Source organism: Dipodomys spectabilis, unplaced genomic scaffold (assembly GCF_019054845.1).
Source record: "Dipodomys spectabilis isolate Male_0828 unplaced genomic scaffold, ASM1905484v1 ptg000512l, whole genome shotgun sequence".
Taxonomy (NCBI): Eukaryota; Metazoa; Chordata; class Mammalia; order Rodentia; family Heteromyidae; genus Dipodomys; species Dipodomys spectabilis.
Genome location: NW_024871189.1, coordinates 1063368 through 1079673, shown reverse-complemented (window position 1 = coordinate 1079673; position 16306 = coordinate 1063368). Strand labels below are relative to the sequence as shown.

At 63.9% G+C, this 16306-nt stretch overlaps 2 protein-coding genes across 2 annotated transcripts in view; one reads left to right on the top strand and one right to left on the bottom strand.

The window, feature by feature from the left end:
* Baiap2 (BAR/IMD domain containing adaptor protein 2) overlaps positions 1–16306 on the bottom strand; it is a 164335-nt gene that overhangs the window by 52142 nt on the left and 95887 nt on the right. The window contains exon 15 of the mRNA XM_042669972.1: positions 13438–13461. The gene's annotated coding sequence lies outside the window, so the exon portion shown is untranslated. The remainder of the gene's footprint in view (positions 1–13437; positions 13462–16306) is intronic.
* Aatk (apoptosis associated tyrosine kinase) overlaps positions 14526–16306 on the top strand; it is a 28831-nt gene continuing 27050 nt past the window's right edge. Inside the window, 1 exon segment of the mRNA XM_042669981.1 lies at positions 14526–14588. The gene's annotated coding sequence lies outside the window, so the exon portion shown is untranslated.

Genomic DNA, 16306 nt, shown 5'->3' with positions numbered 1-16306 from the left:
ATCGCATGTGGTTCTTGGGTCTGGAAGGTAGTTAGGTGGGGGCGAGCTGGCTGTGAAAACGGCCTGTGGTTGGAGGCCCGGCTGGCTCCTCCTCCCAGAGGAGCTATAGCCAGCCGAAGCCCCCTCCCGACAGGAACCGAGGCCGGGGGTGCCGGGACCCTCCACGGCTCTTCAGATCCTGGGCATCGTGAGTGGAATGTGTGTGGCAGGGAGCCGTGGGCCATCTGTGCGCTCCCTTTTCTGATAACCCCAAGTCCTTGGTGCTTGGCTGGCTCATAAAAAAGAGAAGAGCTGGAGACCACTGGTTCCTACCCATAATCTGAGCTACTCATTGGGAAGATGGCAGTTCCAGGCCAGCCTGGGCAGAAAAGTCTGCCAGACTCCATTTCCTCAGAGAGAGGCTGACGCGGTGGCCATGTCTGCAAGCCCAGCACTGCGGGAAGTCTTGAGTAGGCAGTTGGAGGTCCAGGTGCAAACTTGGACGGGCTCGAAATCCCATGCTAAAAAAAATAGCCAGAGCTGGAGGTTTGGCTCTGCGGTATTGCATCAGCCTAGCAAGGGCAAGGCTCAGAGTTCAAGTCCCAGTACTACAAAAAGCAAAAAACAACCACCTCTAAAGGCGAGTATTCCCGTTGGTAGGGGAAAGAGCAGGGCCAGGAGGGTTCAGACCCCAGGGATAGCCCGCGGGAGTGAGTGCGTGCGTTGAGTGGGCGGTGGCGGTGGAGAGGAGGGGCCTCCACAGAGCTAAGGGTCGGGCCAGGCTGGGGGCACAGCGGTGCAGACGCCCTGGTGGAGCACCAGAACAGGCCCCTCACTTCCCACGGGCAGTACCAAGCTGCCCTCACCTGTCACTCAAACACTACCCCTAGGACAAGCAGGCTGGAGGGGGCCTGGGGCGGGGGTGGGGGGGTGGAAGGGGAGGGGAGGGAGGGGAGGGCGGGAGCTGCCTGGCACAGAGCAGCCACCGGCTGGGTGAGCACCGGTGAGCAGCGAGCATGGGCAGTACAGAGACCCAAGAAGTGTGCCCAGCGCCCGGGGGAAAGCTTGGGAGCCGAGAGTGTCTTGGGGCGAGGAGCATGGAGGAGGCAAGCCAAGAGCAGAGCCCAGAAGCCGAGGGCACAGGAGCTTCTGGAAGCTGCCCGCGAGGACTCAGGCACTGTGCCTCTCAGGACACCTGCCTGGCAACCCTGTGGCCTCATCCCAGTAGCAGCTCTGCGCCACCGTGTGTAGAGCAGGGGTGGGGGGAGCAGGTGTCTGGGCAGGCCCGCAGAGGTGGGGGTCAGGGGTGGGAGAAGGGGCCAATGCACACCCCTGCCTGCTGCTGTGTGTCTCCCGGGACCCTCCCACGCCCACCCCAGCTCACCCGCAAACACACAGGGCGCCGGCGCTCCTGTGAGCCGTTTCTCTTCCGCTTCCTGGCACAGGCCGCATCTACCCCATGACCTCCTGGAACTGGCGTGGGTGCGTCCGCTCAGGTCCGCATTCAGCCTTGGGAATTGACCCGGCAGGTCCTGCCCTCCACAGGCCTCCTGGCCACCCCGCCTTTGTCAGCACGCCACTCTTGGTCAGCCGCTCCTCCTTTGTGTATGTGTATATGTTTGCATGTACGTGTGTATGGACGTGTCCATATGCATGTTTGTATCTGTATATGTGTGTTCACATGCATGCATGTATATGTGTGTGTGTATGTGCTAGAACTGAGGCTTGAACTCAGGGCCTGGGCACGTCCCTGAGCTTTTTCTCCCAAAGCTTAGAGTTCACCACTTGAGCCACAGAGTCACTTCCAGCTTTTTGGTGGTTAATCAGAGATCAAGAGTCTCACAGACTAGCCGGGCGCCAGTAGCTCACACCTGTAACCCTAGCTACTCAGGAGGCTGAGATCTGAGGATCGTGGTTCAAAGCCAGACCAGGCAGGAAAGTCTGTGAGTCTCTGATCTCCAATAAATCACCAGAAAACCAGAAGTGGCGCTGTGGCTCAAGTGGTAGAATGCTCCCCTTGAGTTGAAGAGCTGAGGGACAGTGCCCAGGCCCAGAGTTCAAGCCCCACAACTGACCAAAAAAAAAGATCTTCCTACCTGCGCTGGCATGGAACTGGGATCCTCAGATCTCAGCCTCCAGAGGAGTACAGCTGTGGCCACCCGCACCCGGCTAGCTGCTTCTCCTTCAAACTTCGTGGCCACTGCGTGTGACGCGGCTCTGGTGGTGGGAATGAGTCTGCTCAGCTGGGCGGTGCATCTGGGGCTCTGAGCCCGTGGGCGCTTTTCTCTGGTGGCCCTGGGCCTGCCCGTGCTCCGCAGCTGGGGTGGGAAGGGCTCCGATGGCCAGTTCTTGGCAGGCTCACGGCTCCTCCCGTTATTCCAGTGCCGCCCCAGGCCCCTTCCTATCCGGGTTCTGCCCAGACACTCTTCCCTGGCCCCAGTCTCCCCCAGACTCAGTTTCCCTGTGCCCAGGGCAGGGTGTGGGCTGGGCCTGAGGTGGTCCCCTCTTCCCCATCCGTGCTGCCCCTACCTTCAAAGTCCTTACCATGGCTTCGGCCTCTGGTCTGTCAATGATGAGCCTGGCGTGGGCTGGGGGCAGTGACAGGTCATACCTGGGTCAAGAAGACAGTGACAGGGCGCACACTCCCCACTTTGCAGGTAGGAGACTGAGCCCTAGGAGGGGGCTGGTGCCTGGCACTGCCCCTGGGGCTGCCCTGGGCTGCCTGGCCGCCTCCCACTGTATCAAGGAGGATGATGGGAGAGCGCCGGCCCCGCCCCGGCCCGCCCCGGCCTGCCCATTCCACTGTGGAAGCCACTCTTGTCCTCCTTGTCCAGGGTCTGGAAGGCCAGCAGTGCCCACGTCCCCCAGCTGCCCCGAGAACTTGAGGTCATTGAAGGAGCCTGGCACCCGCTGGGCTCAGGTCACCAGGGGCTGGGCAGCCGGGGAGGGGCAGCTGGGCTCCACGACCCCCACCTCAGTGGGGCCACCCTGGCCCAGTGCGCCGTCTCATGGGGCTGCATGTCTGCAAGCAGCAGCCCCAGGTCCTTGTCCGATGGCAATGTGCCTGTAGCCAGCGCCATCTCCCTCACCTGAGGGAAGTCCTCGTCCATCCTCTCCCCAGGGTGGACAGGGAGCCGGCCTGGAGTGCTGCCCCAGCTCCACCACCCAGGGGTGAAAACGAGGGGCCACTGACCAAGGAGTTTTCTCAGAACTCAGCCTTCCTGCCACTCTGTGCCTCAGGTTCCCCACCAAGAAAGGGAGGGAAATCCCAGTGGCACCGGCTCTTGGGTGGGGCTGGAACAGCCCCAGAGCCAGTGTGGCCCCTGCCAGTGGAGCAGGCCCACCTCCACAGGGCCTATGTATGCCTGGGCCACGGGCGGCAGGCCACGGGCGGCGGGCTGTGGATGGAGCTGCCTGCATCCCCAGGAGGTGCTGGGTCTGGGCTGGTGTGAGAGCAGCCTCACCCCCACCCCTTCCCCTGAGGTCAAAGATTACTTCACAACGGGCGGGGGGCGGGGGGGACTGGAAAGCCAGGAGTGCCAGGCATCACCAAAGGCCAAGGCCTGCTGCCAGCCTGGTGCGGGGGGGGGGGGGGGAGCCTCCTTCACTGAGGGAGGGGAGGTGGTAAGTGGGGGCTCTGGCCCTGGGCAGACCTGGACGGGAGCTCCACCGCCACACCCTGGAGGCTCCCAGCAGGTTTTACTTCATTTCCTTTTTCTTGCCTAACTGGTTAGAGCTTCCAGTACTGTGTTGAACAGGAGGGGTGAGGCAGGCACTCTCGACCTGCTCCTGGTCTTAGAGGAAAACGGTTTGAGTTTTTCATTATTCTCTGAGTGGGACATTTGCCGTGAGTTCTTGTGGATGGATCATGTCCTATTGAAATGGCCTCTTTCACAGTTTGTTGAGTGTGTTTATCATGAAAGTATTGAAAAGCATGGAATTTTCACACTTCTTTTTTCAATTAAAGAGATGATTGTGTGGTTTTTATCCTCTATTCTGTTACAGTGGTGTATTACATTGACAGATTGTGTCTCTGCACGTGTGTGTGTGTGTGTGTGTATTACTAGGATTGAACTCAAGACCTCACTCTTGCTAGTCAGACACTCCACCTGTTTTTTTTATTTTTTATTTTTGGTCAGTCGTGGGGCTTGAACTCTGGGCCTGGGCACTGTCCCTTAGCTCTTCAGCTCAAGGCAAGCACTCTACCACTTGGGCCACAGTGCCACTTCTGCTTTTCTGGTGGCTTATTGGAGATAAGAGCCTCACAGTCTTTTCTGCCCTGGCTGGCTTTGAACCGCGATCCTCAGATCTCAGCCTCCTGAGTAGCGGGGATGACAGGCATGAGCCATGGGCGCCCAGCTCAGACATTCCACCTTTTGAGCTGCTCCCTCCAGCCCACAGAGATGGGTTTTGTAGGTTCAGCCACACCTTTGCATTCTCCTAATAAACCCCAGTTAATCATGGAGAAGAATCATGGCAGGTGCTGTGGAGCTGGGAGTGGGCACCTGAATTCGGGAGGGGCTACTCTGTATTTTCTCATAGTATCTTTGCGAAGTCTGGAATGGGGGGCTATTGGCCTCAGGTGGGGTGGGAATGGTTGGTGTGGGTCTTTGAATATCTTATGGAGTCCAGCTGTGAAATATCAGGTCCAAAGCTTTTGTTTGTCAGATTCTTGGTTGCTGATCAGTCTGCCTCCTGACTAACAATGCAGGTGTTCACATTCTCTAGTTGTTTGTGATTTAGGTTTGGTAGGTTTTGTGTTTCTGAGAACTTGTCCAGTTGCCGTGCTTTCCTATAAGTGAAATTGGCCCAGGGAAGGAGCTGGTTTGTACTCTTAGGTGTGGCTTTCCAGTGGCAACCTGGAAAGCTGGCTGCCCTCGTGTGCCCCCCCACATGCTCCCCCGCCCCCCCATGGCCTGGCCTCCCCCAGTATACACACTGCCTGTCCACAGCGGCTGGAGGGGCTGTGCAGTGGGCGCACGGGCAGCGGGCTGCACACATGGCCTCTCAGTGGCCACGGGCGGGCAGGGTGTCTGAGAAGCCGGCAGGGGACCCTGGACAACATCAACTGTGCAGGCAGTGGTCAGCCTGGGCACTCCCTGGAGATCCCCTAGATCCACCCCTAGCCCCCTAGCTGTGCCTGCAGACTGAAGTTCTAGCTGTTTCCTTGACTGGCCATCTCCTGGGGCCTTGGGAAGGTCCCAGCCCTGAGATCTGGGTACTGCCTCTCATCTCCTGGAGACAGGCCACGTCCTGGAGAGCACATGGTCCTCTGAAGGGCCTGGCGGCAGTGACCCAGGGCCCTCCCCGCCCCTCCCTTCTCCCCCACCCGTCCTCCACACCCCACCACTCAGTCTTGCCCCAGCAGCTGCTCCCACGTGACCAACAGTAGAATTTATGATCAGCCCTAAAAAGGGGCGAGGCTGCAGCACCCCCACACGGAAGACCCTGGAAATACCGCAGGGAGCGCGAGAAGCCCAGCAGAAAACCAGGCAACGCAGCTTCTACTTTTATGAAATGTCCAGAACAGGCCGATCAGTAGAGATGGGGGGCAGGGCGCGGAGAGGGCTAGGGGGCAAGGCTGGCTAGGGGCGGAGCTCACGGGACGGGGCGGATCCCCAAGGACAGCATCCCTTTGGGGCGTGGTTATGGCAGGGCGGAGCCCACCAGGGACCACCTCCTGTGGGGCGTGGCTATGGCAGGGGCAGAGCCCGTGGGACCGCCTCCTTTGGGTGTGGCTATGGCAGGGGCGGAGCCCATTGAGACCACCTCTTTTGGGCGTGGCTACGGCAGGGGCAGGGCCCGCGGGACCGCCTCCTTCTGGGCGTGGCTACGGCAGGGGCGGGGCCCGCGGGACCGCCTCCTTTGGGGTGCCCTGGCCATGGCAGTCTCTGGTCACAGCACGCGGGAACGTGGGAACGTGGAGAATCTTGCATTATGGGACTTTTGCCACGATCAAGAAGGAAGCATGCGGGGTGGGCACGAATGCTACAAACAAAACAAGTGTCCTTGGCGGAGATGGAGGCCAGTGGGGGCGGCCGGGGCCGGGCGCGGCCAGGCACAGGGAGCCCCGGGCAGGGAGGGATGGCCTGCCCCGCCCTCCTGCGCCATCCGCGGGTAGAGCCAGCCTGCAGGCCCCGTGGACACCTCCCCGTCCCCCTAGGCAGGCTGGCACTGCCCTCCCTGCGGCCTGAGGCCCACGGGGGGGGGCCTCCCCCCTGCCCCCCCTGTCCTGCACCACCCAGATGCCCCAGTAGCTGCCCAGCCAAGCAGTGAGCTGGCAGAGGAATCTGGCCTCTTTCCGGGAGTGTCTGCGTAGGGCAGAGTGGGTAAGCCACCCCGCACCCGGGCTCTGGGCTCTTCCCTCCTGCACAGGCCGCGCCCTTTGGCGCCCTTTGGGGGGCTGTCCCTGTGCTGGGTCTCCTGGGCACGTGGCTCATGGCCATGGGGCCGGGGCTGCCCAGGGGCTGCCCGGGGCCCCGGCCGCCTGGTCAGTCAGAGGTGGGGGATGATCCCCGGCCAGCCAGGGAGGGGCTGCCTGGGGCATTGGTTTCCTGCCTCTGTTTCCCTCTGTGCTCCCAGGAGACTGTCTGCGTGTGGGCCACGGGGTCCTGGCTCCAGCTAATGTGGTTGATTAGAACGAAGATGTCTTATGTTTCAATTGGGCAGCTCCTGTGTGGCACACGGGCCGGGCTCACGGCCGGTCCAGTTCCCACCGGACAATCCATGAGGTCAGGCTGGCCGGGAGCCGGTGGGACCTGAACCCAGCCGCCAGTGGCCTTTGCTCTTCTCATTGCTGGCTTGCTCACCAGCGCTCTGCGGCGCCCCCAGCCACGTTTTTCCCTGGTTATTTCTAAGGGGGGCTGGGGCCCAGAAGGCTGGCCCAGAACCACAGTCCTCCGATCTCAGCCTCCCATACAGTGCGGGATAGCAGGCATGTGCCACTGCAGCCAGCCATGGGATTACAAGGGTCTCACATACTTTTCTGCCCTGGCTATTGTCAAATTGTGACCCTTCGATTCTCCACCTCCCAGGTGGCCAGCGTGGACACCCCGGAGTCACAGGCGCCCTGCTGGGCAGTGACATTGCTGGGGCCTGGCCCTGAGGCCTGGAAGGCATCGGGGGGCATACCCTCAGGCTACATCCTCCCACCTCGGCTAAAGCAGGATCTGGGACAGGACTCCAAGCCCCCAACCTTCTACTCCAGGAGGCTTGCCAGTCCTGTCGTGCCTACCTTTATTTAACATCATAGTATCTGGCTGGGAAGGTCCTGGCTTAGTGGTAGAGTGCTCGCCTAGCATGCATGAAGCCCTGGGTTCCATTCCTCAGTACCACATACACAGAAAAAGCTGGAAGTGGCGCTGTGGCTCAAGCAGCAGAGTGCTAGCTTTGAGCAAATGCAGCTCAGGGACAGTGTCTAGGCCCTGAGTTCAAGTCCCAGGACAAGCAAAAACAAAACTATATACATATATATATACACACACACACATACACATGTATACGCGTGTATGTGTGTATCTATATCAAATTATTTATCTATCTATCTATATCAATAATATATATATAAAAGAAGCTCAGGGACAGTACCCAGGCCCTGAGTTCAAGTCCCAGGACTGGCAAAAACAAAACTATATATATATATATATATATATATATATATATACACACATATATAGTATTTTGCTCACTGTGCATTGTGTGCATAAATTTTGAATTTAAAATATTACATTAAGGAAGTGATGCTGTGGCTCAAGTGGTAGAGAGCTAGCCTTGAGCTGAGGAACTCAGGGACAGCACCCAGGCCCAGAGTTCCAGCTCCACGACTGAAAAAAAAAATTACATTAAAGAGCTGGGTGTGGTGACTCATGCCTGTTTTCCCAACTATTTAAGAAGCAAATGTAGAAAGACCATGGTCCAGGCCAGCACTGGCCAAAAGCATGAGACCTTAGCTCAAAATGAAAGCAGGAAGGGCTGGGAGCATGGGTCAGGTGGTAGAGCACCTGCTGAACAAACATGAGGTCCTGAGTTCAAACCCTAGTGCCAACCAAAAGAGACAAATTCACTTTGGAGTGTGTTTCTGCCAGCTTACATTTTTTTTTTAAATTTTGTTTTTCCTCTTCAGCCATTTTATTTCTTTTTAAATTTCCTTTTCTCCTTAAATATTTTCAATTGTTATTATAAAGTGGATGTACAGCAGGGTTACCATTGCATAAGTCAGGTGAGAGTACTCTCCCTCCTCCTCCCTCCTTCCCTTCCTTCCTTCCTCCGTCATGGGGCTTTGACTCAGGGCCTGGGCGCTGTCCCTGAGCTTTTTCACTCAAGGCAAGCACTCTACCACTTTGAGCCACAGCACCACTTCTGGTTTTCTGGTGGTTAATTGGAGGTAAGAGTCTCACAGATTTCTAGGCCCAGTCTGGCTTTGAATCACAATCCTCAGATCTCAGCCTCCTGGTAGCTAGGATGCCAGGTGATAAGTGTGAGCCACCCGCACTCGGCATGAGTACATTTCTTTTTGGCAAATGTCACCTCTTCCTTAGCTGTCTCCATGTTCCTATCCCTTTCCTGCCCACAGGTTGCATAGATCATTTTCAACCGTGTCTAGTAAGAACCACCGCTGCGTTTGTTCACCCCTTGTCCCTCCGTTTGTCTGCCAGCTTGTTTTGAGGTAAAGATTCACATCACGAAACCCATCACTTTGAAGTCTGCACGTCAGGGGTTTTGTTTGGGTTTTTGCAACGGTGTCCTGGTGTCCCATGGCTAGTGCTGAACTCCGGGTTTAAGGGCTCCTGCCGCCTTGCCTCTTCCTCGGACCACAGGTCCGCCCCACCACCCAGCCCAATCAACGCCTTCTGTGTATTCACGGCCTTGTAGTGGCCACCTCCAATCCCAGAACACTCATCATTCCCCCGCCCCCTCCCACCTTCAGTCACCCCCCCTTCCACCCCCCTGGGACTCCTGCAGCCCTAGGGCCGCCCTCACCTCTGCTCGCGCCTGTTCCGGACCTTTCGTGTAAGCAGTCCCGGCCTGGCTTGCGGCTGTCCAGTGCGGCGGTTTCGGTCCTCTTTGCTGTGTGCCTTCCCTGTTCATCTGCGGAGGAGGCCGATCACTGAGCTTCTGGTGCCCCTTTAACTGTTTCTTATGTTTTCAGTTGTCATATGAAGGTAATGCAGGAGGAGTTCCTTCTGTAAGTCAGGCAGGCAGCCCCTTCAATTCTGATCCCGAGTTGCTCCAGCCAGCAGCCATTGGTCTCCTGGGCCAGCCGCCTGTGTCCACGTGCCCTTGGGACCCAGGAGGATGGAAAACTTGCTGGGGGCCCTTGTCCGCAGTGGTGAGATCAGGGGCAAGAAGAATGTTCTAGTGCCGTGGGCTCCTGGGGTCTGGCTGCCCACACAGCAACCCTTAAGGGCGGAAGCGGGCCCCTTGCCTTGGGGAGCCGGAGACAGAACCCAGGGCCTTCACCCTGAGGCCAGCGCTGGGGTGGGTGCATTCACATGGGAAAAGCCGAGCAGGTCCTAGCACCCGGCCTGCTTACCCCTCAGCCAAATCCCTGTGGTCCTCCGGGTCCTGGGCACCCCTTCTCCACCTGGACCCCCAAGAATGAACGGGGTGCTCCAGTGCCAGCTGCAAAAATCTTACCACACATGAATACTGCCCAGGAGCGTGGGAACTGCACAGAGACCCTCGGCCCTCCTCCCCCAGCACCTCCCCACCCACCCCCACCTCCCTACCCATCCACCCCCCCACACCTCCCCACCCATCCACCCCCCACACCTCCCCACCCACCCCCACCTCCCCACCCATCCCCCCCAGCACCTCCCCACCCACCCCCACCTCCCTACCCATCCACCCCCCCACACCTCCCCACCCATCCCCCCCAGCACCTCCCCACACATTTGTCCACCCTGCCCAGCCAGCACCTCCCTGTAATGGTGTGCAAGATGGGCCAACAGACCCTGCCTCCACCACCCTCAGCCTCCATCCTCCCTGCCTCCCCCCTCAGCCTCCATCCCCTCTCCTCATCCCCACCCCCCTCACCTCCATCCCCCTCCTCCCCCTCCATCCTTCCCCTACCTCCATCCCCTCCCCCTTCACCCCCTCCATCCCCCCTCACCTCCATCCCCCCTCCTCCCCTCCATCCTTCCCCTACCTCCATCCCCTCCCCCTTCACCCCCTCCATCCCCCCTCCTCCCCTCCATCCTTCCCCTACCTCCATCCCCTCCCCCTCCATCCCCGCCTCTGTCCTCCGTTCCCCCCCACCCTCCCTCCCCCTCCCCTCCCCCTCCCCCACCCCGCCTCCCTCCCGCTGCCCTCCTCCCGCCCCTCCCCGCGCGCGCTCCCGCGTGTTTTCCGACTGCACCAGCGGAGCCGGGAGCCCGCGGCGGCGGCGGCGGCGGCGGGCGAGGCCGGGCCAGTCGCCGCCCCCTCGGTGCCCGCGCTGCGGCGGCGCGGGGCGGCGCGGGGCTGAGCCGGGCGCGCTCGCACCTGCGGCGGCGGCGCCGGCGATGCGGAGGCGGCGCGGGCCGGGGCCGCGGGTCCTGCGCGCCGCGCCCGGGGATGCGCGCCGCCCGCCCGGGGCCGCCCGCCGCGCCGCTGGCCCTGGCCATGTCGTCGTCCTTCTTCAACCCCAGCTTCGCCTTCAGCTCGCACTCGGACCCCGGTGAGCCCGCGCCCTCCGCCGCGCCGCCCCGCTCCGGGCCGCGGGGCCGCGGGGCCGCGCCGCAGGCCGGGCGGCGGGGCGGGCGGCGGGGCGGGCGGCGGGCGGGTCCGCGGCCCCGCAGCGCCCGGCCCGCGGCGAGGCCCGAGGCGCCGCGGTGTTTACACCTGCGCGGCCCCGCGCCCCCACCCGGACCGACCCGCGTCCGGCCCGCGCGGCCCGGGGCCCACGGCCGAACAAAGCGGGGCCCACGCGCGGCGCCCCGGCGCCCCCCGCGGCCCCGGCCCGGCTGGAGGCGCGCGCCGGAGCGGGCGGCGCTTGTCTGGAGACAACTTCTCGGGTGACCTAAGGGGCCCGAGGTCACGGCGAGCCGAGGCGGCGGCGCCCGGGGCCCGCAGCCCAGGCCCAGGCCCCCTCGGGCGCCTTTGGCCCGAGGAGGCCCCGCGCCCGGCATGGCCGCGCCGGTCCTCCCCGACTCCAGCGGCGCCGGGTCGCTGCCGGGTGAGGAGGACTCGGGGCTGAGGGGCCGCGGGTCTGCCCTGCCGCCGTGCCCCGGTGTCCCCCCCCAGGCAGGGCCCAGGCCGCGCCATCCCGGGAGCACGAGCCGCCGCAGCTCAGGAGCATCCCACGATGACCGCGCCATGACCCGCGGGGAAAGTTGTCCCAGCCGGCGTGGCGAGCCGAGCCTCCGCCTGGCCGAGCGCTGCCCGAGGGTCTGCGGGGCCTGCGGGGCCGGGGCTGCCGGGACAGGGCCCGGGGGAGGACGGCCGGACCCACTGCTCTGCGACACTCAGGGTCCACGAGGCTTCCTGTGACTCTTGCCTTCCCCAGGCCTCCGTTTGCCTATCTGTGGCACGGGCAGCATGTCGGCCGTGTTTGGCGACCCCTTCCTGTCATCAGAGACTGATGTTTGGGGGTGGGGGGTGCAGCTGGGGCTGGGGCTCCCTCGGCCACCGTGGCTCGCTGGCTTTTCTCCAGTCCCGAGGTGAAGGGCGCTGGCCCACCCACCTGCACCCAGAGGCCCAGACCGGGTGGTGTGCCGGCAGATGCAGCCCCTGCCCCGGGCGGAGGTCCCGGCAGACCCACGCAGTGCCCCTTTGCCCCCTGGGCAGTGCTGTGCCGCCTCAGGGCTTGGTGCTGGTCCCCACAGAGGCGTGGGTGATGGGTTGGTGGTTAGCAGTGGGGTGTCCGCCCCCTGGGGTTCTGCAGGGTCCCCTGAGGCCCTCCACCGCCACAGACACTGGGCAGGGCCAGTGCGAGGTGACCAGGCCTAGACGTGCATTCCTGGGGGACCCCCGGCGTAGGGAACGGCTGCGTGCTGGGGTGCGTGCCCTGGCCACTGCGCCCGGTGGCGGTGGGCAGCATCCCCGCCGCTCAGCTCTGCTCCGCCCGGGGACACTAAGGTACCGCAGGAGATGGAGGGTGGCAGGGCGGCTTCCGGGGACACCAGCAGCGGCTGAGCCAGGCTGGGGAGCAGAGGGCAGAGCCGCTCCTCCGGAGGGGCCTCGCAGCTGCCCAGGGTCTGCCGGTGGAACCCCCGGCCAGGCGTTGGAGTTCTGGGGCCTCCAGCGAGGAGCCTCAGCTTCAGGGACGCACTGAGCTCTCCGGCACACGTAGGGCCCGGGCTGCCTGGTGCTCGCGTACCCCCCCCCGTCCCTCCCCCTCCCCCAGTGCTCACACCCCCATTCGCCCAGGAGCCCCTTTCTGACCCTCTTGCTCTCTGCCTCAGTTTCCCCCTCTGTAAGGCGGGAATGGATGCAGTGCCGGCACTGGAGGGGTGCTGGTATGGGTCAGTGCAGGGTCAGGCCAGCCTGGCGGGGTGACCTGGGGCCCCCGCGGCCATCCCCACAGTCGAGAGGCCCACAGAGCCCACCCTGTCTGCAGACCCTCCGCTCACGGTCTGTCCCCAGCCCCGATTCTGCCCCACAGGGGGCTTTCCTGGGGACAGCCGACCGCTGGGCCTGGGCGTGGCTGGTGCAGGGCAAGCTTGATGGGTCCCCGTGACCGGGCGGCAGTGGAGGCCACGTGTCCCGTCCCAGGCGTGGTGGAGAGGGGGTTGGGAGGGGCCCAGGGAGCGCCCGCCCCGCCCACCGGCTCACAGGCACCCTGGAAACAGGTGTGGGGACCTGTGGGTCAGGCACTGGTGGGAGGCCGGCCGGCCAACCCGTCCAGGCCTCCCGGGCTGGGGCCGCACAGAGACCTCGGGCAAGCTGGGGGCTGCTCACGCCTGTGTGGCCAGGCCTGGCCAGGCCAGTGCTGGCTGCCCTCCAGAGGTGAAGTGCAGGGGTGCGAGGGGGCAGGGGCAGAGGTGAAGTGTGGGTCGCCGGCCCTCGGACGGGGCGGGGAGGATGCGGCCCCAGGGCCGTTGCACACACAGCTTGTGCACAGGCCCGGCACTCATCACTACCCCTGCTCTGCGTGCTCCCACTCCAGTGCTCAGGGTCATGCGGTGAGCCGGCCGCGCATGCATTTCTGCACAGATGCACGCGTATGCACATGCAGCACTGCTGGTCCTGTGTGTTCCCTGCGGCTCTGCCCTCTGGGTGGAGGTGAGGACCCCGGCCTCCATGTCTGTCCCCCACTGCCTCCCGGGGACCTTCGGTGAGGTCACGCTTCCTCGAGCCCACCTGTGCAGTGTCCTGGGCCCTGGGGCCTCCCAGGCTGGTGGCTTCTCTCTGGTTTGGGGTGACATTGAATCAGGCATGTTGGGGCCCCAGCGTTTCTGTGGATCTGAGCCCCTGAGCTGGCTGGGCTGGACGTGAGGTCGTGGTGTCATTTGGGACACGCTGGGGCCTGAGGTGGAGGGGGGCAGCAGCTGCGTGGCCCCAGCTTGGGTTGCTGAGCCTTTCACCTGCTGGGGGGTGGGGGGGCATCTCAGCTCCTCCGGGGGGGCCTGGCCGGGGCGTGGCCGGCTCCGGACGCTGCTCACACTGACACCGGAGGCCCGCACCCCACCGTGCCCCCGAGGGGCTCTGCGGGGTGTCCTGTGTCCTGGGCAGTCACCCACATGCAGCGCTGCGCAGGACCGCAGAACAGGGCTGGTCTGCAAAGGCGCTTGGTTAGTTAAGATGAGGTCATGCGGAGGCCCTAATCCTGAAAAGAGGACACAGAGAGAGGTCCAGGAGGAGCCGCAGGAAGAGTAGCGGTGTGACCAAGAGCACTTGCGCCCCAGCGTTGGAAGAGGCGCAAGGCCCCTCCCCAGGCCTGGAGGGGAGCCGGCTCCCGCCTGAGAGGGGTCGCTGCCGCCGGCCAGTGCCGGCCACCTGGCTGCCCACCCAGGGCGCCATGTGGCATGTCCTCCAGTTTGAGGTGAAGGCGGGGCTGGGGGCCTGCGCCGCCCTGGAGTCTGCCTGCGTGTGGTGGGCGAGGAGGAGTCTGGGGTGAGGCCCTCACTATCCCTGCCCCTCTGGGGCGCCCAGGCCCCTGCCCGGGCTGCGCTCAGGCTGTGGCCGCCTGCCTGAGGGCAGAGACCAAGGCTGGGCCAGAGGGGAGAGAATGAAGGCCACCGGCAGCGGACTGACCGCAGCCCTGTGCCTTTCCCGCGCGGCACAGACGGGGTTGGCCCCAGAGCCTGAGGTGGTGGGCAGGGCAGGCCTCGTTGGCCCCAGAGCCTGAGGTGGTGGGCTGGGCAGGCCTGGCCTCGCGGCCGCTCCCGGTGTGTGGCGTGCGTGTGCGGTGTTGGAGGCTTTGGCGCGGCCCCTGCGGCCCGCCCCGCCGGCTGTCAGGCTGTCACGGAGGAATCAGCAGCAGGACAGCGCCTCCTCCCCGCCCCCCGCGGAGGAAGCCAGCAGAGGAAATGAGGGCAGCGGACGCGGGGCGAAGCCAGTTCCCAGACGGCCTGTCTGGGTGGACAGTGGCATCCCCTGCCTGTCTGGGCTGTCCGCGTGGGGCGGGCCGGGCCCTCCTGGGGGTCTCGGTGGGGGCAGAGCCACGCGGGAGCCACACCCCGAACCCGGTAGGTGGGGGTTTCTGGGAGGACAGCGGCCACCCTGCCCCTGACAGCCTGCCAAGGGGATGGCTGTCCCCAAGGGCTCTGTTCCGGCAGGGTCCCCGGGGACATGGCGACACCCAAGACACATGCAGGCTCTGTGCAGGGACCCCACAGGCGTCCTGGGTGGGTGAGGGCCCCCCCCCCCCCCGCCCTGGCCTCTGCTGGCAGGGCACAGGGCCGCCACCTTCCCGCCCAACCACCCGGCAGGGAGAGGCTCCTCCCTGTCACCGGCTCAGGCAATGACATCAGGCAGCCTTAGCCATGTGGCCCGATGCCTGCTGGGAAATGACCGGCTGGCCGTGTGGGCCGGGCAGGGGATGGGGGCAGGGGCTCAGAACCTGGGTGCTGATGAGGTGGCTCTGTGCTCTAAGCCTGGGCCGGCGTGGGGCGGCCGCTGACCGGGGGGCGGCCCGGGGGTCCAGCACTCACTCAGCCCCTCCGGCTTCATGTTGGGTTCTGATTCACCTGTTTATTTTTTTTTTCCCTTTGGTACGGGAGCGGGAACCCGGCCGGTGTGTGTAAGGGTCCACCGCCGCGCCATGCACACGCCAGCCCCCGGATCCTTTTTTTTTTTTGTCGGTCATGGGGCTTGAACTCTGGGCCTGGGTGCTGTCCCTCAGCTCTTCAGCTCAAGGCAAGCGCTCTACCACTTGAGCTACAGCGCCACTTCCGGTTTTCCGGTGGTTTATTGGAGATAGGAGTCTCACGGTCTCTCCTACCCGGGCTGGCTTTGAACTGCGATCCTCAGATCTCAGCCTCCTGAGTAGCTAGGATTACAGGCATGAGCCACCAGCGCCCGGCCCTGGATCCTTGATGCCAGCAAGGGGCCTGTGTGTGCGTTTTGCCCTGCAGGATTTGCAGCTGGCCGCCCTTCTCAGCGCGGCGGGGCTGGGCTGAGGGCCAGGCCTGGGGCACCAGACGGGGCGGTCACTGGATAAAGGGTGCAATGCTCCTGTCCCCACCAGTTCTTTCCTGTCTCCTAGCCGGGCTGTGGAGATGTCCACGGGCCACATAGAATTTCCTCAGATCCCCTGGGGCCGCAGGCCACACGCCCTGCCCCCAGCTGTGGCCTGCAGTCCGTCCAGCTGAACTCACCTCACATGATGCCATCCCAGCCCTGCCTGTGCCCACGGCCCTGACCCCACCCCCCTCAACCCTGACCCCATCCCCACGGTCCTGACCTCCTCCCCTCAGCCCTGACCTCATCCCCCTCAGCCCTGACCCCGTCCCCTCAGCCCTGACCCCATCCCCACGGTCCTGACCTCCTCCCCTCAGCCCTGACCCCATCCCCACGGCCCTGACCCCGTCCCCTCGGCCCTGACCCCATCCACTCGGCCCTGACCCCGTCCCCTCGGCCCTGACCCCATCCACTCGGCCCTGACCCCGTCCCCTCGGCCCTGACCCTGTCCCCACGGCCCTGACCCCATCCCCATGGCCCTGACCCCATCCACTCGGCCCTGACCCCGTCCCCTCGGCCCTGACCCCATCCACTCGGCCCTGACCCCGTCCCCTCGGCCCTGACCCTGTCCCCACGGCCCTGACCCCGTCCCCTCGGTCCTGACCCCATCCCCACGGCCCTGACCCCGTCCCCATGGCCCTGACCCCATCCCCACGGCCCTGACCCCGTCCCCTCGGCCCTGACCCCGTCCCCTCGGCCCTGACCCCGTCCCCTCGGCCCTGAC